The 24,674-nt window shown below is 39.8% G+C and overlaps 1 pseudogene; it reads right to left on the bottom strand.

Moving 5' to 3' along the window:
• Positions 1-555: 555 nt before the first annotated feature.
• Positions 556-14,029, bottom strand: LOC113170569 (annotated as a pseudogene).
• Between the last annotated feature and the right edge of the window lie 10,645 nt (positions 14,030-24,674).

The following is a 24,674-nucleotide window of genomic DNA, read 5'->3' as shown; positions in this document are numbered from 1 at the left end:
TACCGGTCCGTCGTGGTGAAAAAGGAGCTGAGCCGAAAGGCAAAGCTCTCGATTTACCGGTCAGTCTACGTCCCTACCCTCACCTATGGTCATGAGCTTTGGGTCATGACCGAAAGGACAAGGTCGCGGATACAAGCGGCCGAAATGAGTTTCCTCCGCAGAGTGGCTGGGCGCACCCTTAGAGATAGGGTGAGGAGCTCAGTCACCCGGGAGGAGCTCGGAGTAGAGCCACTGCTCCTCTGCATCGAGAGGGGCCAGTTGAGGTGGCTTGGGCATCTGTTTCGGATGCCCCCGGGACGCCTCGTAGGGGAGGTTTTTCGGTCCTGTCCCACCGGGAGGAGGCCCCGGGGAAGACCCAGGACACGTTGGAGGGACTATGTCTCTCGGCTGGCCTGGGAACGCCTCGGTGTCCCCCCGGAAGAGCTGGAGGAGGTGTCTAGGGAGAGGGAAGTCTGGGCATCTCTGCTTAAGCTGCTCCCCCCGCGACCCGGCCCCGGATAAGCGGAAGAAAATGGATGGATGGATGGCATACATATGAGTCTGCATTGTATTTTAATTTGCGTACTATGTACATATGTGTATGTAGTAGGGAAATTAACAACAATTAACAATGCACACTTATAAGTCTTGCTGTCATATCATATGCAATGAAAATGCATTTCTTGACCCACTGAAATGGTATAAATGTTTTTAATGTAACCCACAATGCACATAAATTAATCTCAATAAAATGGGCAAATTGACAATCCACAATGCTACTAGTATAATGTTTAGTGTGAATGTTTATTATGTCTATTATTAGACATGTTCAATCAAGATCAAGAAGATTCTGTTCGAGTGATATTGGCTTAAAACTGAATAGTTTAAACTAGGGCAGCTGAAGCTGAGACTGAACTGGATTCTGCAATATAGGCTTTGAAATATTACTTACTTAACTGTGTAAAGCTATCAATTCTACCAAAAAGATGTTTTCTTTTTTCTTCAGTATCATGCAGTATAATAAATACCTAACAAATACAAATGTTTAAATAAAACAGACATTCTTTAACAATAACATTAATCAAGGCTACAGCAGTGGCACATCTGGAAACTCAAACATTAGCTGTAAAGTGAAACTGAAGCAGCAGGTTTGGGTTATATGGCCTACTCATTCACCCTGCTTTAGTTTTTGTATAACCTTAATGACAACACTGTCTGTTCCAATCAGCTCAGTGCTGCACCACAATCCATTTTTCAAACTTTATGACAGTTTTAATTGCTCCCATCTGCTGCCTGATCGACCCACTCAACAGCCACTTTTACTCATATGTGTGGATGTATACAAAGAAGTCTATTGGGTGCAACTTGCCGCTGATGCAGTGAGGTCACTAAGGCATTAAATTAGTTCCAGCCTGTCTACCATCCCACTCCAGTAAGTGCATATGCAAACAAACGTCCACCCACAAACACCAACACCCTGGATTCACTGCAAGGCTTGTATGCTTTTTTAATATTTTTTCTTTCCTTCGCTTGATTTGTATCAACTTCATATTCTTCCTATGCCAACGAGACACTTGGCCTGTTATTGAGTGAGCAGAGCTTGTGACATTCCTTACTGTTTATCATAACTGTCTAACGCCTAACACAGTTTCCAATTGTGGTGGTGTACTTCAGCCACGTTTTCTGTTCACTTTCTTGTTGCATGCCTGCTGACACACCACACAACAGAAAGCTACAAGCAGCTGGTTATCAAAATCGAGTAAGTACAATTATACAGAAAGTAAACTAATTTATTTGAACTGCCGTTTTGCATTTTTAGTCACAAAGACAATTTTATCTATGAGAATACACCACTGCTAGCCTCAGTATACATTTCATACATTTAACAAGCTCAGAGGAATGTATTACCCTTCTAACAGGTCCATGGTAGATGTGACGACCTCAGCGTACAGCAGGATATGCCCCAGTAAGTTGGTTTTCAGATTCTTCCTGTAGGTCTCCATACAGAATTGCGCCCAGCTCTGAAATTCTGAAGAGTCAGTGACCAAATGAAGAGGACCCTCAGACTGCATAGAGTCATCTTGGAGCTCAGAACAGGACACAAGCTTCAAAAAGGTCTTGGACAATGTGATGAGACCATTTTGATCTGCTTGTGTTTGCAGCCACTTCAGAAAGCTAGCCTTGGCCTTCTGTGTGAGACAAAGGAGCAGAGAGGCACAATAATACCATCAGTTGTTTCTTTTATATGAAACATTCTAAACATTTCTATAAAGACAACAGTCTATAGTACAGTAAGTCAATATTCTCTTTTTCTGTTTAACATGTTACTGGCATGTACTGAATGGATTTTGTTTTCCAATACAGAAAGGACAAGGCCACTGCTATGAGGAAAGTAAATTGAAAGTTAGGATAGGCCGGTGTCATTATTACTATTTATAGTGTTAACACACACACACACACACACACACACACACACACACACACACACACACTTGGTGCTTTACCAAAAAACCACACGTATCCCCTTATGTTAAATGTTAATTATAACAGAAAATGTATATTAGTAAGGACCTTTTTAAGTAAAAAAATAAATAAATCTAGAAATAACTAAGTAGTTAAGACGGAATCTTCAGCAAGTGCACACTCACAGTGGTCACTGGAAGTTAAATTTTTAAACATTCATTTTGAAGCATTTTCTCTATACATGAATGGCCTAAACTTTGTCATAAAACTACATAAGGTAACTAGGAGACAAAAAAAATACACCTATTAATTTCTTTATTTTAGAATAATAACTAATATAATATAATAATAATATTTTTTTTTTAAATATAAGAAGTCTCATACAAACACACACACACACACACACACGTATGTATGTATGTACGTACATACGTTTATATACATAAACATATATACACACACACATGGAAACTCCTACTCACGCTTAACCAGGTCAACTCAAGACCAACACATCCAAATTTCCATTTGTTGGGCCACAGTGGCGGAGGTAACAAGGTCAAATGTTATAGTAATCCAAATATACAACAATAATATGAACAACTACACTACAACTAAAACCCCTACTGTTACTTCTATGGTAAATGGTGTGCACTTATATAGCGCTTTTCTACATAACTGGTACTCAAAGCGCTTTGAACTTCTCATTTACCCATTCGCATACACAAGTACACACAAACTCACCGATGGCAGAGCTGCTATGCAGCTGACCTGACTCACAGGGGGAAAGTTGGGGTTCAGTATCCTGCCCAAGGGCACTTGGCATATGACAGGAGGAGCAAGGAATCGAACCATCAATCCGATTGGTAGACGACTGCTCTAACTCCTGAGCCTACTACTACTACTACTACTACTACTGACCTAGTATTTTATATCCAAACAGGAGTCGCTTGAGCCAGTGAAAGACCAAATTTAGGAATGTGACAAAAAATATTGTATGGAGAATGTTTCAGGTCCTTGCTTCTCAAAAGCTGGGAAACCGACTCCTCCTAGTGGTTGTTCCTATGTGCATGTCCCACTGAAACAACATATTGCTATTCCATGACAACCACACCATTTCTGATGGCCTTCCTCAATTTTATGAATTAGCTCAAAAGCAATGTGCTATTGTTATCTAATTTTCATATACATCTACACAAGTAAATGTAAAATAAGAACATCCCTTGTTAACTATAATACAATTTAAAAAAAATAGTAATAGTTAACATCACATTACACAAAGAATCATGATCTTAGTTCAAGTTGATATTGATACTGGATTGGTATAATAATATTGAATACTTTATCAGAGTCTGAGTATCTGTATCAGGGACAAAATGGAAAACTGGTAAACAACCAATTGTAGGATTAGACATGGAAATGTATAATTTTAAATTATTGGATGTGTGCATCTATGAACATGTTTTGACAATGTAACTTGACAATATAAACTGTCCAGCTACTATCAATGCTGTCATTTTAAATATCTTAATCTTAAAGACTGTATTAATTAGACAACCTTTAATATGCACACCCTCAAGATGAAATTAAGTTTTCCAAAAATCAAACCATAGCATATGTGTGGAACCTAAACTGTACAGCACTCACTGTGATTTACTGCCCTCATGTGTTTGTATAGGCCCTGTGTCCACAGACCTGCTGTAAGCTTCCCGCATCTTTGTATTCGTCTTAATATTCAAATTTTTTGAGATACTGAATTTGGGGTTTTCATTAGTTGTCAGTTATAATCATCAAAATTAAAAGAAATTAAAACTTGAAATATATCAGTCTGTTTGGAATGAATGTATACATTATACAAGTTTCATTATACAAGTTTCTTGAATGGCATTAGTGAAATACATAAACTTTTTAAGATAATGTAATTGTATGACCAGCATCTGTACACTGGAGATCAGAATTAGAGAACCTACAATTTCCAAAATATCAAGCTCACTCCTTTGTCCTATTTTAAATGATATAAACATGAGTAAAATAGCAGTATTTTAAGCATATATCAGTATTTACATATATTCTGAAAGACAGCATAAACAACTTAAATAAGATATTTGAAAAAGAACACTGATCAAAATTAGAGAATACTTTCAGATACCTCCTAGTTAGTGGTGTTAATTTAGCATCTGGTGGTAATTTCCTTAATTATCTGACAAACCCGATTTAACTAGCAGCCAAGCTTTAAAATTTTCACTGACTTTCACTGAGATGGTGAGCTGTTCCAGCAGCAGATTGAGGATGAAGGCCAAAGGAGTGACAATTACCAAGAGAAGTTGGTCATTCTAAATCTGTGATTTCCAGAATTCTTACGATGTCAACGTTTACAAGTCCCCCAAGAAAGCTGGTCATCCAAGACAAATCCAAGACAAATGCAGGGGAGGATAGGATGATACAGAGAATGACAATGGGCAATGAGTTCAACACTGCAGCTGGAATTGCAAATGTTTATCAGAACCTTCTCCGACAACATGTATTTCTTTCCCTGCATTTGTCACCCAATCAGTCAACAATTTTCATGCAGGACAATGCCCCCTGTCACGCCGCCACAGGTAAAGTAGTTTAGGTTTCTTGAAACTGAAAACACTGAAATAATGAAATGGCCAGCCCAGAGTCCTGATCTAAATCCTCTGATTTTCTATTGGATTGGATTCTTGGCGAAATAGTTATGGCCAATAAACTCCCCACTACAGTCACAGAACAATGGAAGTGACCAAATCACTCCAGAGTAGTGTGAGAGACTAGTGATGTCTCTGTGAAGTCAACTTCAGCACACCTTGTGCAGTTTGTGTCTGACCTCACAAGAATGTGGGCACACTCTTGATCTTGTCCTAGCACATGGTTTTACTGTTCTTAACCTTGAGTTTGTGATGCATTCTAAGCCTCAACAATCACCCCTGGTGATGAGAGCTGAGCATTAATGGAAGAAAGACAAGTTACATGTGTCTTTTCAGATTTGAGAGACAGCTGGCGTTTTTAATCAGAGAATTGTAAAAGTTGGTAAAACCAAGTACCAAGTAGTTATTGTTTCACAACCCTGTGTTAATTTTAAAACTATGAACGCTGCTCTTAATGTCTTAACACCAACCTGTCTCTCCTTTTTAAAGGGGTCTTTCCAACACCCTATGTGCTCAATATTAATAATGGCAGCTTAACAAGTGTCATCATATGAGAGAGACCATCCAATGTCAAGATCATTCAAGCTGACTACTATGACTAACACTATGCTCATTAAACTCTAATGTCTGTAGTGTTACCCTCATTCTGCAGCCAGCATAAGGATCAGCACACACAGGCAGTGGGATGCATGTCAAAACATCTGCACCCATTGTTATCTATGTGAGTCCACACACTGGCCTCAAATTGACACGCATAAACGGGTCAGGATAGAGCACTGACTATCTCTATCTTTCCAGCACTGATGCAAACCAGCAGTAACTTTCTTGACTTAAAGGTCACGGCCACTCTACTGTTATTATTTATGTTTTTTATGAGATCGGTTTCTGCAGTTTTGCAGCAGTTAAAACATGAAACTTTAAACACGCAGAAAACAAAGCTCAACATACAGGAAAGATATTCTGTCATTTTGGCGAGTGCATACACTTCCCAAAGACACAGACACAATTTATTTTGTTATCCCTGGTTTATGGATGAATACTGTTGTTCAAATTTACATTTACATTTAAAATTGGTAAGTCACTTTATCCAAAGCAACTTACAAGTGAGTTACAAGGCAAACAAAATATGTAAGCCAAAGAGAAAAAGATTAGTAAAGTAAAGTGCTCTAGATGCAATATTTTCTTAATTTATTTAAGTGTAGAGAATGTCTGATGTTCAGATGGTTCCAGATTGCAAATAAACTTTGATTGTATTAATATTTTTTATGAAGTGGCTTTCCTCTTATTTTTGTATTACATGTCATGGCAGAGACATTAATATTACTGTAAAAAATGTAATATTTAATGAGGGAATGCACTAAAAGCACATAAAAAGACCGCAGATAGTTTATTTTTCTTAATATCAGCTTACTAGTCATCTGTATAGTTGAAATATTACACAAACCAATGTTATGGATATCAAATGACGCACATCAAAAAAATGTGCCACTGCATGGCCGGTGTGTGTTGGCCTCAATATTGCAGACAAGCACTGTGGGTCTAACCTCAGAGATGGCTAGTAGGTGGACTGGGCTTGGAACTGGAGAATGGTTTAGTTCACAGCTGAGGCCGAGAGAAACAAGAATCTCTGTCAAGACTTCATAACGCAGTGCATTGCTGACCTTCAGTTCATCAAAACCTTTAGATGCCAATTTCTCAGGCTCAATTTCCAGGTGGACCTGCAGACAAAAAAACACATTAAAAATATATTGACATAAAGCTTAATTGACCAATTTCTAACCTAATAGCTAAAATCAATGTAATTTTCTTCAAAAATGCTTCAAGTTGGATGATGCTCTGATCATAGAAGAGAAACAACTAAACAGCAAGCTGTAATGCACTGTGTGTTCTGACACCTGTTCATCATGGCCAGCATTTTATAAATCAGTTTTTCTCATGATATCTATCACAGCATTAATGTTGTGGCTTATCAGTGTAGATTTTACACTGATTTTATTATATACATTTTTATTTTAATAAAGTGGACACTGAGCAGTATAAATGTAAGACAAATCTTTGAAGATTTTAAAAAATATTCTGCCTTGTAAACTACAACAATAATCACTTTAAATAAGGTCATATGTGTTTACCTGACAGAGAACAGCCTCCCCACCATCCCTTCCATGGGTAACACGCACAATAACCATGTCCCTCTGATGCAGGACATTGCCTTTCAATTCCCCCCAGAGCTCAACTTGCCCTCCTCCTTTAGTGTCCCTAATATAAACTTTGCCACTCGCCAACACGCTCACTTCCAGTTCTGTGTTGTCTTCCCTGGTGAAGCTCAGCCTGCTGACCTGCCCATGTTGCCTCTCCCTGTCTTCTAGACTGAGGCCTGCAGGACACAAGGTGGAAGCTAATCCCAGGACCTTGCCACCGAGGCTCAGGTAGGTAAGAAAGCGGGTCTGAAGCTGCGGGGTCAGAGCTTCCTCTTCTGCCAGTACCAGGAGCCTGGTGTGGTCCAGCCACGGATCACTTAGAGCTTGCTGTGGTTGAAGCTGATATATTATGTTGTTTTCCATATTTATACACTCTGATAAAACCTGATGAATTGCCTGAAAACGCTCCTGGCAACCACCTGTGTACACCAGAACATTTGGTGGTTTGCCATTAAAGTGAAATCCACCACCAAAACAACCCTGAGATTCATGCTCAAGTTCATCCCGAGTCTCATCACCGCTGTCTAGCCCTGTTGAATTATCCTCTGGAAGGTCTGGAATGTTCTCAGCTGAAGCATATTTGACTGAGGCAATGGTGCTGTTCTCCAGTTCCAAACATTCGTGGCAGCTAGACAGGTGCAGGTGGTATCCATGGCCCTCCATATGATGATGATTTCCCAAAGAATTGTCTTGCGACTCACCAACAGATACCAGATGCTTGGTGTTGCAGATCGGCTCTGAACCTCGTCTTTCAGTGGTAAGGAGACTGCCTTTACAGCAATGGGGGCGGTGACAGTCAGCTAACAGGTGACACAGTAAAGAGTCAGCAACACACTTGTTAGTTTGGGTGCAGCAGAGAGATTGTGACTTTACAGTCTTTGGGTTCTGTGGACAATCCCTTCTCAAAAGCTCACCGAGAGTGGATTCTTGGAGGATAATAGCTATGAAAATGCACAAAAGAAGAAGAATGTCAGTGGAATAAAATAAAAACATCAGTATATCTGTTAATGATGCCTTAAATCTCAATCTTAATTTTCTTTGAAAAATACTAAATTATGGATCTATTTTCACCCACTTGAGCATTTCTGTCAATAAGCTGATATGTAATCTCTTTGGAAATAGTTTACACATCCTGTACTAACATGCAGAAAAATGCGTTTCAAAAAGAGTTATAAATTAATTTGCATTTCCACGAAGGAAAGAAGTATTTGATCCCTTCGAAAAACGTGCTTTAGTACTTGGTGGCAAAACCTTTGTTGGCAATCACAGAGGTCAGCCGTTTCTTGTAGTTGGCCACAAGGTTTGCACACATCTCAGGGGGGATTTTGGCCCACTCCTCTTTGCAGATCCTCTCCAATGTTTGGCAACTCGAACCTTCAGCTCCCTCCACAGATTTTCTATGGGATTAAAGTCTGGAGACTGACTAGGCCACTCCATGACCTTAATATGCTTCTTCTTGAGCCAGTGATTTGTTGCCTTAGCCGTGTGTTTTGGATCATTGTCATGCTGGAGTACCCAACCACGACCCTTTTCAATGCCCTGACTGAGGGAAGGAGGTTCTCACCCAACATTTGACGGTACATGGCCCCATCCATCCTCCCTTTGATGCGGTGCAATTGTCCTGTCCCCTTGGCAGAAAAACACCCCCAAAGCATAATGTTTCCACCTCCATATTTGACAGTGGGGATGGTGTTTTTGGAGTCATAGGCAGCCTTCCTCCTCCTCCAAACACAGCGAGTTGAGTTGATGCCAAAGAGCTCGATTTTGGTCTGATCTGACCACAACACTTTTACCCAGTCTTCCTCTGAATCAGTCAGATGTTCAGTGGCAAACTTCAAACGGGCCTGTAGATGGGCTTTCTTGAGCAGGGGGACCTTGCGGGCACAGCAGGATTTCAGTCCTTCACGGCGTAGTGTGTTACCAACTGTTTTTTTGGTGACTATGGTCCCAGCTGCCTTGAGATCATTGACAAGTTCCTCCCGAGTGGTTCTTGGCTGATTCCTCACCGTTCTCATTATCATTGAAACTCCACGAGGTGAGATCTTGCATGGAGCTCCAGACCAAGGGAGATTGGCAGTTAATTTATGTTTCTTCCATTTGCGAATAATTGCACCAACTGTTGTCACCTTCTCACCCAGCTGCTTGGCGATGGTCTTGTAGCCCATTCCAGCCTTGTGTAGGTCCACAATCTTGTCCCTGACATCCTTGGAAAGCTCTTTGGTCTTGGCCATGGTGAAGAGTTTGGAATCTGGATTGATTGATTGCTTCTGTGGACAGGTCTCTTTTATACAGGTAACGAGCTGAGAGGGCTGCCAATGTCAGCTCGTTACCTGTATAAGATCCACCTGGGAGCTAGAGATCTTGCTGACGGATAGGGGATCAAATACTTATTTCCTTCATGGAAATGCAAATTAATTTATAACTCTTTTTGAAACGCATTTTTCTGGATTTTTTTTGTCATTGTTGTGTCTCACTGTTCAAATAAACCTACCATTGAAATTATAGCCTGATCATTTCTTTGTTAGTGGGCAAACTTACAAAATCAGCTGGGGTTCAAATAATTTTTTCCCTCACTGTATATATCTAAAATTTCAAATAGACTTTTAGGACGTTTTTGTGTGATTTCACTCTCACACAAATTACACTGACTACATTCACATTTAGAATGAAAACATCATTCTAAATGTGAATGTAGTCTATCAAAGGTTTGTACTGAACAAATGTCTGTTGCTGCAAGAAACCAAAAATAAAAATAAATTAAATAAGAATGAGACTTTGTTAAAACATAGTCAGGCTGAATCAATGATATGGGCATAGAAAGAGATACTTTAACACAAATGAGGTCTTACGAGGTGATGGTATGGAAATACAATGTAATTCACAAAAAGGAAAATATGAAATGTAAAAGAAGGCAACATACGAACTATCTTTAAAGGCTCAAGTCCATTGCCTAGCTGGAGTCGATCTTCAATAAAAGCCACCCCCAAACGACTGAAGTTATCTACGCTGGCCTGAGCCACCACCCTGAATGGCTGGCCAGGACTATAGGCCAGAGGAAGACAGTAGTCAGACCACTTCACCACCTGCACACAGCAACATATCAATGGTTAGATGACACATTATCCTTTCCCTGCATTGTAGATTATTCTGTTCTACCTTCAACACAAACAGCACTGGATATCAGGAGAAACCAGTTACATGATAAAGAAACAGTACAGAAACACATTTAATAAACCAAAAACATGCAGCAATATGTTTTTAGATGCAGCTGCCACACCCTCTAAATCAGGGGTCTCAAACTCGCGGCCCGCGGGATTTTTTTTTTTTCATATTATTTTGTATTAAAAATAAAAAATAAATAGATTTGACAAGATAGGTTTTTTAACAAAGCTTTTCTTGTGGAAAACCTGACCAGCCCCACCCAGACTCTGCTTCCTGCGGCCCCCAGGCAAATTGAGTTTGAGACCGTTCATCAAAAATCAGTCAAAGCAAACTGTATTGTAACTACTACCATGCAGGCAACAACAGCATTACATAGTCTTAAAGCAAAATTATGGGCTGCATTTTGTATGTATTGTGCTCCTACACATGACCTATCACTTTAATTGGTTGGGTTTTGCAGATGTACAAAAAGCCACCATAACTTAGTTTATTCCAACTGGCACTAAATGTAACGCTCTGTCCAGACAGGGAGAGAGTTTTGTGCGATTTCAATTAAAGATGGTGCTACAGTCTCTTAAAATACTGTAACATTGTTGTCAATAAAAAAAATCTAACTGATACAGTTGCAAGGATAAGTAAGTGAGTAAGTAAATCTAAACTAAACCTTTTTCCCAGCAGCATTGTGGAGTATCATTGTGGTCTTTGATGTCTCTTGAGATGCGCTGCAATGTTTGTGGAAGCAATCATCCAGAAATCGGGGTACTTTGCTGCCTCTGAACCAACAGTTTGCCATCATGTAGGTGAAAATGAATTACCGGGTTCATCAGGGAATCTTACAGGACATGGTTGCTTGAATCTGAGAAAAAGCTGAATGGTGCAGCAGGACAATGACCATAAACATCAAGTAAATCTACCACAGAATGAGTTCAGAGGCACAAAATCCACCTTTTGGAGTGACCCTGTCAGAACCCAGATCTCAAATTAAAGGAGACACTGTGTTATGACCCAAGGAGAGTCTCTCAAACCAAACATCCTAAAAATATGGCTAAGTTGAAGCAGTTCTGTGATGAAGAATGATCCAAATTCCCTATAATTGTTGGTGCAGGTCTAATGCACAGCTAGAGGATGTGCTTGTTTGAGACTTTTGCTGCCAAATGTGGTTCAATCACTTATTAAAAAACAGTTTCTCTTAACTTTTATGCAGAAAACCATTCTTCCATCCATTTTCCTAACCATTTGTCCTCTTAAAAGGTACGGGGAGTCTAGGTGCCTATCCCAGCTGTCATTAGACTACAGGCAGGGTACACCCTAGACAGGATCAACCTATCACAGGGCTGACACACAAAAACAAACAAACAAACACACACACACACACATTCACACATATGGGAAATTTAGAGTGACCAAACTCATGAATCATAAGGTGCAAATGAACAACTCTCTATACACACATTCACCACGGGCATGTTCTCAAACCATGCATGTACAGTTAACCAGATAGATTATATAGTATTGCCTTAATTCTTGAAGGCATTATGCAATTATAACCTACTATGGGTGACATGTTTATATGTGAACAGGCAATAGTTCTGCTAAATCTGGTGGAATTTCACCTATAAGCACCACTGCAGTGCAGGTACAGTATAAATTGAATTTTATTAGATTTGCTCTATTATCAGTACAGAATTAAACTATGTTTTAAGGAGAACTGAATAAAGAAATTGAGAGTTGGGGAGATCACAGAATATGTCAGCAAAAAGCTAGTTTTGCTAATTCAGACAATTATTGTGACAGTATTTCTTGTTAAGTAATGTGTGATGCCTACTTTCTTATTTGATGTGTAAGGAGAACGGCAGCCCCTTCCATGTGCTGTAGCTTCTATGATGAATGAAATGTTCTCTATTGTGGACCACAAACCAAAGAGGACCCCAATAGCTGAGTGCACTTGATGAGGTCATCACATGCCTGGGAACAATACACAAAGCACATAAAAGAATACAACACTACAAGACAGTTGCACCCTAATTAGTAGTTAGTGACAAGAGTCAGATGTGTTGATTAAAAGGCACAAAATGACATTCACATAAAAGCATGGTTAGAGTAGACATCACACGCATTCTGCAAATTCAGAGGAAAATGCTTCTCGTCAGTCATTCTGCCACAAATCAGATATGAATTAAACATCTCTGTACACATTAAGTTGGAAACAAAAACCAACACAAGTGGAAAACATGAATGTAATTTGTTCCACCTCATCAAGCAAAAAGGTCACCAGTACATGGAGGAATCGTGACAGATATTAGAACAACAGTAACAAACAGGAGAGCTGTTTGCCAGTTGCTCAAAGTAGTTCATCCTACTGTAACGTGCAGTTCTTATTTGAAAATTACAGTGTCATGCTGTTGTGCACATAGTTGCTCTAATGCACTGGCTATACAAATTTTAAAGTGATCATAGAAGGGAAAATGAAATCATGTGCAAGGGTCATATTGAATGTGTCAGCCAGTGTTTATTTTTACAGTGTTTTTGCTAATTCTACCTCATCCTCCAGCAGATCACACAATATAGCGACTTTTCGGACCTTTTCAGCGACTAAAAACAAATTTAACAATTTTTTGCCCAGAATGTTCTTTAACAAAATTTTGCCATTTTTCAAAGTTAACAGTTGTTGTGTCATAAATAGGTAAATTAGGTTAGTTTTATTTACATTCTACGAAAAATTGTTGGCGATATTTCTCGTTGAAGTAGCGACAGTGTGCTGACTTCTCATTTCATTACACTAACGAAGGAATGACAGATTTATCAATTTCCACTAAATATTTCAGTCAAGAGCACTGTTAATATCGCAGATCTGTCAAATAATCTGCCATATTCTCATATTTTTCGCAGCCAGAATACTGTTTCTATGCACTCTCAAAGTACAAATCTCACCTTTGCGTTGCTGGTTTGCATTTAAGTTGGCAAATTTCGAACGAGACATTATGTCTCATTCGAAACGCACACGAGTCAAAGGTAATGTTTATACTATCATATAATATTTAACCATGTTACGTAAACAGCTACTTGACCCGTTGTCTGCGCTGCTCTGACATTTCTGGAGCTAGCCAAGCTAAAACACGTAAATAAGACGTAGTATAGCTAAACGCTAGTTCCGGGATATCCAACCTGAGGCTTCGTGACATAGACGGCTTTGTCTCCTAGCTGGAGGAAGACGATGTCTTCAGGTGGAAGTGGGCTGAGATGCCAGAGTGCGTCTGTGTGGCGATCATTCGCAGTGGCCGAGGATGAGCTGGAGCACACGCTGAATGCGAAGCTGCAGTTTTTCAGTTTGGACAACCTATTGCGGATTAGGACCGAGTAGCACTTGTGAAAGCGCACCCACATATATACGTAGCACAACGTTATTAACATCTTAACCAGCATACATGAAAGAGGCCATCGTGGCTGAAGTTATTCACAGCTGTCAAGCTATCTGCTATATCTTTCTGTCTGTCTTTTAATGGCTGATTGTTATGGAGCATTACCGCCACCGACGCTGGAAGTAAACTTCTTCATGACATTTGATAGTGGGGCGTAGTCGACGTTAAGGCGCTATACCGCCACCTAATGTGCTACAGCCACAGAAACCTAACAAATAAACCTTCTGCTTTGGTAAAATGAACATCCATCGTGTCTTCCAGTTTCACTACTTCCATTACTAATGTAAACTGGACGTTTGTAAATACCAAATTGAGTTTTATTGTATTTTTACATTGAAACCTAAAATGAATGATTAATGAATGAAAATCAAGAAATGTGTCTATCAATTATCCGTAACAATCTAATCAGCTGACAAACCTTCTAAAAATGTAAGAGAGACTTAAAACCTATAGAGCATGCATGTCACCTGCTAAAGAGGAGACTGTAGGAGTTTTGGGAGTAACCACCCAAACCATAAGTAGAGCAAGTAGGCCTGCACAAACAACGTTCTGTTTGAAAAATATAGCACTAAGATAAGATAAGATATTCTTTATTGATCCCACATTGGGGAAATTCGATTGTTACAGCAGGTCAGTGCAAAAAAACAACATTAATGTGCAAAAAGAATGAAAGGGTGTTTAAAATGTGCAAAAATACAAAAGTAATAAACATTTTACAAGAATCTACAATTATATACACTATTATGACTAAACATATATAATATGTTATACATATAATAATAAAATAAAATAAAGTAAAAAAACAATATAGTCAGATGGGCTATGGATGCATGATAACCGGTTTTGTACATGTATATTTAAACTGTGGCATTGTACAATCTAACAGTTGTTGGAATGAATTACCTGCGGAACTGCTCCTTCCTACATGGAGGGTGTAACAGTCTGCAACTGAAGGAGCTGCTCAGCGCCTCCACTGTCCGATGTAGTGGGTGAGAGGTGTTGTCCATGATGGATGTTAGCTTGGCCAACATCCTCCTTTCACCCACTTCCTCCACAAGGTACAGTGGACAGCCCAGGACAGAACTGCCCCTCCTGACCAGCTTGTTGAGTCTCTTTCTGTACCGATCTGTGCTGCCTGCTCCCCAGCAGACCACGGCGTAGTGGAGTCATAAAAAGTCCTTAAGAGAGGCCTGCACACTCCAAAGGACCTCAGTCTCCTCAGAAGGTGGAGGCAATTTTGGCCCTTCTTGTACAGGGCATCATTGTTGTGAGTCCAGTCCAGTTTCTTGTTGAGGTGAACACCCAGGTACTTAAAACTGTCCACTACCTCAATGTCCGAGTCCTGAATGCTCACCGGTGTGTGTTGTGGTGTTCTCCTCCGGAAGTCAATCACCATCTCCTTTGTCTTACTGGTGTTCAAGCACAAGTGGTTGTGCTCACCCCAGTCCATGATGACTGACCTGTACTATGTGGTCTTTAACAAATTGTGCCTATAAAATATTCACTTCCTTGGATGTTTTATCTTTTTATTGTCCCTTTCGGAACATTCATCTTGTTGTCGGTAAACCATTTTTGTTTAGCTTTCGCTGTGTGCTTTGGGTTATTGTCTTGCTGGTAAAATATCTTCTCCCAAGCCATGGGTGTCTTGCCGATAGAATAGGATTCTTCCAGAAATGTCCTATATTTTGCCACATTCATCTTACCCTATACCTTAACAAGCCTTCCAGGGCCAGCTGCAGAGAAGCATCCCCACAGCATTATGCTGCCACCACCGTGTTTCACAGTAAAAATGGACTGTTTGGTCTGCGCCAGACATAGTGTCTTATCTGAAGGCCAAAAAGCACCATTTGGTCTCATTAGATCAAAGAACCCGATTCCACTTGAGCATGGAGTCTTTCACGTGCCTATTGGCAAACTGAAGTTGTGACTTAACATGAGCTTTCTTCAACATTGACTTTCTCCTTGCCACTCTCCCATAAAGCTTTGACTGGTGAAGAACCCGTGCAACATTTATTGTATGTACAGTCTCTCCTATCTCAGCTCCCTCAGAGTAGTCATCGGTATGTTAGTGGCCTTTCTCACTAGTCTCCTTCTTGCATGGTTACTCAGTTTCTGTGGACAGCCCGTTCTAGGGGGTGGCTGGGGTGCAATTGTCTCCCAATCATAGGATTGGTGGTTCGATTCCTGGCTGCCATGTCACATGCCAAAGTGTCCTTAGGCAGGATACTGAACCCCAAGTTGCCCCTGGTGAGTCAGGTCAGCTGCATAGCAGCTCTGCCATCAGTGTGTTTGTGTGTGTGCTTGTGTGTGCAAATGGGTGAATGAAACACAGTGTAAAGCGCTTTGAGTACCAGCTAGGTAGAAAAGAACTATATAAGTGCAGACCATTTACCATTTCGAGGCAGATTTAGACATCTGCCATATTCCTTTCATTTCTTGATAATGGATTTTACTGAACTACGGAGGATGTTCAGTGCCTTGGAGATTTTTTATCCATCCATCCATTTTTCAATTACCTGTATCTGAGTTGCTGGAAGTGTTCTTTTGTCTTCATGGTGTAATGGTAGCCAGGAATACTAAGCAACCAGTGATTGGACTTCCCAAACACAAGTGTCTTTATACTACAATCACTCGACACACATTCACTGCACTCAGGTGATCTCCATTTCACTAATTGTGGGACTACTAGCACCAAATATCTCCACCTCTGTTGGATTAGGTCAGTCATTTTAAAGGGGGTGAATATTAATGCAAACACTGATTTCACCTAATACGTTTTAATAGGCACTGTATTGTGGAAGCTCCTCTTAGATCCTATCCCAACTAGACTGCTCAAATATGTTGGATGGAGATCCTTCTCCTCACATATGAAGCACCTAATCAAGAGCCGTCATGTCTTAAAGACCTCACAGTTACAAATTTTCTCAGCAGCACACTTTGCCCTTAGAGTGCAGATGTACTTCTAGTTTCTAGAGTTTTCAAATGTAGAATGGGAGGCAGAACCTTTAGTTATCAAGTACATCTTCTGTAGAAACAGCTCAGTAGACACCCTCTCCACTTTTAAGACTAGACTCAAAACTTTTTTTTTTTTTTATAAAACCTATAGTTAGAGCTGGCTGCGGTGACTCTGAACCATCTCTTAGTTATGCTGCTATAGGCTTAGTCTGCTAGGGGAAGTCGCTTTTTCCCCTCTCTACTATTGCCTAGTGCTGCTCAATGGAATTGTTGAGTTTACCATATAATTTAATAGATCTAATTCATAAGTGACACTGTAAAGTGCCACAACGTAATTTTGTTATGATTTGGCCCTATATAAATAAACTGAATTGAATTGATTATTAATTCAATTCAATTCAATTTTATTTGTAGAGCACTTTTTACAATTGACATTGTCACAAAGCAGCTTTACACAACCAAAGAACAGTACATGAACAGTGAATGTGTATGAATCATGAAATGAGATTGTCCCTGATGAGCAAGCCGAGGGCGACGGTGGCAAGGAAAAACTCCCTGAGAAGGCAACCGGAAGAAACCTTGAGAGGAACCAGACTCAACAGGGAACCCATCCTCATATGGGTGATTCCATGCTATGTAGGCAGCAGGCAGTTCAGTATAACAGTTAATGTCTTTAAGTTGATGTGGAGTCCAGTTAGTTAATTGCAGGCAGACTTGTTTCATTCCTGGACTATCGAGCGTTGAGTCGAGACCTCCGAGAAACAGCTGCCGACGTCCGCCGAGGCCAAGACCAACTTCATAGTAGTGTGACCAACTTTAACCAACTTCACCAAGCGTTGGATTGTTCACCCACTAATAGGGAACGTGAGCTGGGATTAGACCGTCGTGAGACAGGTTAGTTTTACCCTACTGAAGATGTGTTGTTGCAATAGTAATTCTTTGAACTTGGTTAAGTGCTTTATATGTGAGAAAGATTTTTAAATTCTATTTTGGATTCTACAAGGAGTCAACAGAGAGAGGCTAATGTAGTAATGTCTTGCTAATTCTAGTTAAAACTCTGGCTGCACCATTTTGTATTAACTGGATTTTTTTTTTCTTTGTCCCTCCTGTGAACTTTAACCCCATAAAAGTTTTAAAGTGACAAAATTTACTTGGACCAGGTAATGTCACAATGTTTAAGTAAACACCTTGAGACTATGGACGACCACCCGGAGAGGCTATAAAATTTATCTTCTGATCTTTAGCTTACTCAAGAATTAAACATGGTGGACCCACAGCTCCACCAACAGGATCTGTAAGATCACTGGGCCCAATATTTAATGGAATCATTATGGGTTTTACAGTGAATCACACAGCCAAAACTTCAACTGAACCCTTAATAAGCTGCATGTACTGTGTTATCAACCTGAAATCCACCAGGAGCTGAGTAGGTGGAGGTGTGAAGAAGAGGCTTTTCTCAGCAGAGAAGTGCTGGGAAAAGCCTCTGGGGCGAGTCATTTGCTGTAACTCGACTGGTTCACAAGAAGGACCTGTTAACACTACAATTGGTTAATTACAAGTTTATTTAAGAGGCTTCTCTGGAGGGTCAGGGGCGACCCTGGCCCCACTGGTTTACGCTGGTCTTGAAAACAGCAAGGCCAGGGTAAACAGTGATCAGATCTCACAGTCCACAACTCAAAAAGCAGAGTCAGATCAGGGTCAGAGCCAGAGATATAAGCAGACGTACAAATCCAGAGGTAAGGCAAGGTTTAGGTCCAGGTTGCAATGTAGGCCAGTCAGGAACAATTGCTGGAGAGTGGTTTCTAAGGGGTTGAAACAGTACAATCTGGCAGGGAACTAAAGGCTGAAGGGAGTTTATAAACCAGAGGCGAACACAGGTGGAACTGATCAGTAATTAGCACAGAGGGAATTGAAGGGTAGAACAAAGGTGCAGTGGGTCAGGTAAACAAGGCAGAGGAGAATGGAGAGAGAGTCAGTCCATATACTGTATGGGCATAGCAGGAAGTGGCTAGGGAACAGAAGCGCGGGAGTGTGACCAGGTGAGAAAGAGAGACAGAGACAAAACAAACTGGGCCAGGACCAAGCAGGAAACGAGACATCTGCGATGAACATGGACCAAACTGGACAGGACTGAAGGAGTTCTGATTTCTGCAAAGAAAACAAGGCCCTGTTACCATCTGTTTTCTTGGCCTCCATCACGTCCAGCAAACTCAAGTAACCTGGACAAACTCAGATTGTTATGTTTAATTTTCCAACTTAGGGGGAAGTCAGGTCAGGGCCATTGTTGCTTCCCAAAAACGTTTTATCCGCTGTGTCCTACCTCTCTAATTGTACAGTGCATACAGAAAGTCCAGTTATTATTTTCTTTCTTATTATTTTCTTGTTCTACAAACAATACCCCACAATGACAATGTGAAACATGTTTGTTTGAAATCATTGCAAATTTATTAAAAATAAAAAGTGAAAAAATATATATTAACTATTCACAGTATTTGCTTAATACTTTATACTTATAATGCTAGTTACACTATAATAATAGTTTCTCCCATCCATCTTTGCAGTACCTCTCAAGCTCCATCAGGTTGGATGGAGAGTGTCAGTGCACAGCCATTTTCAGATCTCTCCAGAGATGTTCCATAGGGTTCAAGTCTGGACTTTAGGCCATTCAAGGGAATTCACAGAGTTTCCTATAACCACTACTTTGTTATCTTGGCTGTGTGCTTAGAGTCGTTGTCCTGTTGAAAAATGAACCATCACCCTAGTCCAAGGTCAGAGTGCTCTGGAACAGGCTTTTATCAAGAATGTCTCTGAATTCCTCATTCCCTTGATCCTGACTAGTCTCCCAGTTCCTGCCACTGAAAATCGTCCCCACAGCATGATGAGATGAAGCTTGGCATTTAGGCCAAGGAGTTCGATCTTTGTTTCATCAGACCAGAGAATTTTTTAAGTTAATTAATTAGTTAATTTTGGTTTAAGAATCCCTCAGGTGTCTTTTGGCAAACTCCAGTCCTGTCGTTAATATGACAGCCCGACTGAGTGATTTCTGTCTGGCCCCTCTACCAGCCTGATAGGTGGAGTGCTATAGAGATGATTTATGTTGGTGAAGATTCTAAGTCAGAGAATCTCAGAGATGGTTGTTCTTCTGGAACGCTCTCCTCTCTCAACAGACAAACTCTGGAGCTGTTTCAGAGTGACCATTAGCTTCTTGGTCACCTCCCTGAATAAGGCAATTCTCTCTCAATCGAGTCCTCGCGGTTACACACTTTTTCCATCAACAGAATTTATTCTGTAACATTCCCCAGATATGTGTCTCAATAGAATCCTGTTCTTGGACTTCATGGCTTGGTTTTTGCTCTGACATGCACTGTTAACTGTGTGATAGTATATAGACAGGTTAACATGTTCAATCAGCTGAATTTCCCAGAGGTGGAGTCCAATCAAATTGTAGAAACATCTGAAGGATAATCAGTGGAAACAGGATGCACCAGGGCTCAATTTTAAGTGTTATGAAAAAGGCTGTAAATACTTATGTAGGTAATTCTATGTTTTTTATTTTTAATAAATTTACAAATTTCAAACAAACCTCTTTGACTTTGTTATTATGGGGTATTGTTTGTAGAATTTGAGGAAAATAATGAATTTAATCAATTTTAGAATAAGGCTGTAACAACAAAATCTGGAAAAAGTTGTGCATGTTATGCACTGTGAATACTTTCTGGATGCACTGTATGTTCTTATTAATAGTGGTAGAGCAACAGCTTTCACACAAATGTTATCTTTGCCCTAATTATTATTAGTGGGAGAGCTCTGCAACAGCTCTCACACTATTGTTATTTTTGTTGTTTATTATCATTACTCTGCCCATTTCTCCGTCATTAACTAGTGCTCAATGCTTTTTAGTAGAAATGTCATTCAGCTTTGTTGATATGTGTTATATTTATGCCACATATGCTATAAATTTTTACATCATTCAACTTTTTATCAACTTTCCTCAGATTCCTATTTTGTCATACATTGTCATAGAAAAGTTATTCAAAGTATGAACAGGTGCAGACACTTCCAACTTTTTCTCTTTAGGTCAGCTTCTCTGTATCTTTTATATTTTTCAAGTTTCATATGCTTCTTGTAACAGTAGGACTTACTGTTTTTGATAGTCAAAACTAACTGTTGAGACACCATCTAAATCTCTCATTCGGTCCCATTATAAAAGGAATTTTTAATCTCTTTTCCAAATCAGAGCTGAGGGCTTTTTGTAAATTGCCACAAAACCATAATTTGTTTAAATTCTTTAGCTCATAGTTTTTTATATTTTTTACAACATAACCAATAGTTTTTGTGTAGTCTAAGGTTTTGTGGAGCAGGTTTTCACTGCAATTTGCCTTATGAGGAGAAACTACCAAAGTGCAGCTCTGTATTTTTTCTTAGTCACATACCTTGAACGTCTCCACCTAAAAATTCAACTTTTACAATGAGTTCTGTTTTCATGATAAAGCCCTTATACCTAAAATCTAAAAGAAAAGGCTTAAATATCATGAATATTGAAAATATTAACAGCAGTTAGGAAAATTATAGATGGAAGTATGTGTGGAGTATACCAGATGTACTAACTACAGTTGCAAGAAAAAGTATGCAAACTCTTTGGGATTACGTGGAGTTTTGCATTAATTGGTCATAAAATGTGTTCTGATCTTCATCTAACTCACAACAATAGAAAAACACAGTCTGCTTAAAATAATACTACACAAACATTATGTTTGTTGACAAATTTAAGGAACTGATTCCATCTTTTATTTCAGAGCCATGTACCAACACAGAGGAAGGCAGTTACTTCAATGTTACTCCAGCACAAGTGGATGTTACAGTTCCTCCCTCTGCCCTGGTCTGTGGGTTTTGTTTCGTTTTTGTCCTGTCTCACTCTCCTGCCACACGCCCATATATGGACTTCCTCTACTCTCCACTCTCATTCACCGGACTAATTGACTCATTCAGTTCACCTGTGCATCCCTCCACTTTATAATAGCTCCCGTCCGTCCTCTGCTCATTGCTGGTTTGTCACCCTGATTTCATTCATGCAGCACACTACTCCTCCACAATCTGGTCAGTCAGTTAGTCTGTTTGTTTGTTGGTTTGTCTGTGAGGCACTGTTCTGTTTTTGGTTTGTCGGTTTGATTTGTTTGGTCTGCGCTCATGCAGTGTTTTTCAGTTGTCAGAGGAAGTTAACTCCATGATACAATTCACAAATCCGTAGCTTAAAGCAGAAATCACGTAAGTTAGAAAGGAGGTGGCGTTCCACCAATTTAGATATATAGAATGTTGCCTAGCCTGGAAAGATAGTTTAATAATATATATAAAAAATAGAGGCAAATAAGAACAACCCCAGATTTCTTTTCAGCACTGTAGCCAGGTTGACAAAGAGTCATAGCTCTGTTGAGCCTAGTATTCCCTCAACTCTCAGCAGCAATGACTTCATGAATTTCTTTACAAATAAAATCATAACTATTAGAGAAAAAATTGATCAGATCCTCCCTGCATATAGCATGGAATGTACAACAACTCTAGATCCACGCTTGTACTTAGACTGCTTCCTCCCCGTAGATCATTCTGAATTAATTTCAGTAATTAATTCCTCTAAACCATCAACATGTCTCTTAGATCCCATCCCGACTAGACTCCTCAAGGATGTCTTACCTTTGATCAGCACGTCCATATTAGATCAGATCAATCTATCTTTACAAATAGGCTACGTACCACAGGCTTTTAAGGTTGCTGTAGTCAAGCCCCTGCTCAAAAAGCCTACTCTGGACTCAGGGGTCTTAGCGAATTATAGACCAATATCCAATCTGCCCTTTATCTCTAAAATCCTTGAAAAGGTAGTTTCTAAGCAATTGTACGACCACCTGCGTAACAATAACTTGTATGAAGATTTCCAGTCAGGATTTAGAGTACATCATAGTACAGAAACAGCACTGGTAAAGGTTATTAATGATCTTCTATTGGCATCAGACAATGGACTACTCTCTATACTCGTCATGTTAGATCTTAGTGCTGCATTCAACACTATAGATCACAACATTTTATTACACAGACTGGAACATGTCATTGGAATCAAAGGAACAGCACTAGAGTGGTTTAAATCATATCTATCAGATAGATTTCAGTTTGTACACGTTAATGATGAGTCTTCCATGCACAGCAAAGTGAGCTATGGAGTTCCACAGGGATCTGTGCTTGGACCGATTCTTTTCACTTTATATATGTCCCCTTTAGGCAATATTATTAGGAAACACTCTATAAATTTCCATTGTTATGCAGATGATACCCAGCTATATTTATCTATGAAACCAGGAGAAACTAATCAATTAGTCAAACTTCAAGAATGCTTAAAAGACATAAAGACCTGGATGTCCTCCAATTTCCTTCTCCTAAATCCAAGACAGAGGTTATACTGTTTGGGCCTAAAAATCTCAGAGACACTATGTCTAATCACATTCTCACCATTGATGACTTAGTTCTGGCCTCAAGTAATACTGTAAGAAATCTCGGAGTTATCTTTGATCAGGATATCTCCTTCACTTCATACATCAAAGAAATCTCTAGAACTGCCTTTTTTCACCTGAGAAACATGTTAAAATTAGGCACATCCTGTCCCACAGTGATGCTGAAAAACTAGTCCATCCATTTGTTACTTCTAGAGTGGACTATTGTAATTCCTTATTAATGGGATGTCCCAATAACTCATTAAAGAGCCTCCAGTTAATCCAAAATGCTGCAGCCAGAGTTCTGACTGGAATTGGCAAGAGAGATCATATTTCTCCAACGTTAGGTTTTCTCCATTGGCTCCCTGTTAAATCCAGAATTGAATTTAAAATTCTTCTCCTCACTTATAAATCCCTTAATAATCAGGCTCCATCTTATCTCAAAGACCTCATAGTTCCATATCTTCCAAGCAGAACTCTCCGTTCTCAGACTGCAGGTTCCTAGAGTTTCCAAATGTAGAATGGGAGGCAGAGCCTTTAGCTACCAAGCCCCTCTCCTGTGGAACCAGCTCCCAGTTCAGGTTCGGTAGGCAGACACCCTCTCTACATTTAAGACTAGACTTAAAACTTTCCTTTTTTATAAAGCTTATAGTTAGAGATGGATCAGGTGACTCTGAACCATCTCTTAGTTATGCTGATATAGCTTAGTCTGGTGGGGGACCTCTACTGATAAACTGAGCTCCTCTCCTCTCTCCTTTCTCCTGTATCAATGCAAATGCCACCATTGCATGTCATTAACTTTGTGTCTTCTCTCTCTTTTAGTTGTGTTTCCTCCTCTCTGTCTCCCTCTCTCTGTACTTTTCTGCAGGTATCCTCGGCCTGGAGCTGTACATCTCCAGAATCCAGTTCATCTGCCCAATGTTCTTGATACTTGTTGTTGTCTTTCTTGCCTGCTGTTCTTTTCTCTCTTCTCTTTCCACTCACCCCAACCGGTCGAGGCAGATGGCCGCCCACTATGAGCCTGGTTCTGCTGGAGGTTTCTTCCTCTAAAGGGAGTTTTTCCTCTCCACTGTTGCCTAAAGCTTGCTCAAATGGGATTGTTGGGTTTTCTCTATAATTTTTTGTATAATTATTTTCTGTAAGGTCTTAAACCTTACACTTTAAAGTGCCTTGAGATAACTTCTGTTGTAAATTTCGGCTATACAAGTAAAATTGAATTGAATTTTCATGTTTTTATTGAATGTAACATGTAAACATTCACAGTGCACGGTGAAAAGTGTGTGAACCTTTGGACCTAATAACTGGTTGACCCTCCTTTGGCAGAAATAACCTCAACCAAACGTTTCCTGTAGTTGCAGA

Source organism: Anabas testudineus, chromosome 14 (assembly GCF_900324465.2).
Source record: "Anabas testudineus chromosome 14, fAnaTes1.2, whole genome shotgun sequence".
Taxonomy (NCBI): Eukaryota; Metazoa; Chordata; class Actinopteri; order Anabantiformes; family Anabantidae; genus Anabas; species Anabas testudineus.
The sequence above is the reverse complement of the archived record's forward strand: the minus strand, read 5'-3'. Positions and strand labels throughout refer to the sequence as shown.